The sequence below is a fragment of the Triticum aestivum genome, chromosome 7A (assembly GCF_018294505.1).
Source record: "Triticum aestivum cultivar Chinese Spring chromosome 7A, IWGSC CS RefSeq v2.1, whole genome shotgun sequence".
Lineage (NCBI taxonomy): Eukaryota > Viridiplantae > Streptophyta > Magnoliopsida > Poales > Poaceae > Triticum > Triticum aestivum.
Window position 1 is genome coordinate 172,605,896 of NC_057812.1, and position 1,818 is coordinate 172,607,713.

Consider the following 1,818-nt stretch of genomic DNA (forward strand, 5'->3'; position numbering starts at 1 on the left):
CCATATCATTTTAGGATGTCTATCTCCGTATCGTTTCTGTCCGCGCAATCAACAGCACACACCTCAGTTTTAGTAGAACTGCACAAAATGATAGGGCTATCCCTCGTTGTCGTCGTCTAACCACCCCTCTTCCAGGTATTCCTACATTGGTAGTTACTAGGTAGAATGACCAACATAATATAAAAGAAGCTGATTCGTACGTTTTACTTCCTGATTGCAGTGTAGGGACAAGCGAAAACAACTGCATCCTAGTCCGGAATGCACTTTCTACCAGTTCATCCATGGACCAAGGACTAGCTGGCACGGCTGCACGGCTGTTTTTTGGACAGGTGCGCGGACAAGAGGCATTGTGGTCTGCTTATTTCTGCAAATAGCGGTTCTTAAATTTAGTGGAATGCACAAGACTTTCAGTTGGTCAGTACACTACATGGTTCAATTCAGCATTCCAGCTGAGAACACAATTATAATTGGTTATTTTGGAATGAGAGAACCTAACCCTGGATGGTGGCAACAAGAAAAAACCAGAGTGAACTCCAGGAAATTTAAGCCTGCTGGGAGGCCCTTTGCTCAGAGAAGCCATGCTTGTTTTTTCTTGATTTGTAAACCTTCTCACAACTTTGTCTTTTGCTGTGAACTAGTATATGTTTGTTATGTTCTATGAATCATTGAGATGTATAAAATAGCTTAACTTATGCTTTTCAAGTTTTTTATGAAGCCGAGTTTAATGTGAGTGTTCCACATGAACGTTGGACTAGCGTGTGAACGTTTCGAATTTACATTGTGGCCTCAGTTAACTACATGAACCACTATAACAAGATACATAGTTGCTTATATGTCAGACAACAGATTGTTGATTGTTACCTGGTCGATAGCCTAGTGTTGAAGCGAGTTGAGCCAATGTGTCATGTTTTGCACAACTGCTTACAAGTGGGGTAGCACCAACAGTGTTTACAATTACTTGTGAATACGTCGACACACAGTTCTCGAACGAGTACTCTATTTCATCAAAACACACACTGCTCGTATGATAAACCGTGACAACTTATGTCTTACCATGCCATATTCATTAAAAAACTAGTGAGGACGCATCTATTTCGGCAACAATTATGATGGTTCTCACATGATTCACGGGCATAGAAAAGTAGCAGCAGTTCCCATAGATGGATTCAAACAGAGTACTAGCCCCAGAGGGCTCGATAACATGCAAGGTTCGGATAATTAGACACAATCCAAACTACTATTAAACACTAGATGGGGCAACTATTTCATGCCTCGATCTAATTTGGGCTGGACACAAGACGGACCTTGCCATGAACATCATCGAGGACGTCCGGCAGCAGCTCAATCCTGTGAACCTTCATGAAGACAACCTTGTGGCCTTGACACTCATAAACTTGTTTGTGGAGGCATGCCACGTCATCTTCCTGTGTAAGCTTGACAAGAACAGTATGCCTCACAAACGAAGGAGTAGCTTTGAACTTCTTGTGCTTCGGTACACCCTAGACAACACGCCTGACAACAATGAGGCTGGAATACAACTCTTCATTGGTATAAGCGCAAATGGCTTCCAGGATCCAACAGCCTAAAAACTCTGTTTTCCCAGTGTGTATATTCAGGTCATCCGCCTCATAGCGAGTGACATGTACAACCACACAATCCTTGTCTGCATCAGGGCTCTAATTGAAACAGAAACAAATTCTGAATTACTTTCCAGTATAAGAAACACAAGTTATTTAAACCACTATGTATAGCATGGCATCGAAGCTAATAAAATTTTGCATTATTCATCACCACATACTTAGATGAAAAACCACAATC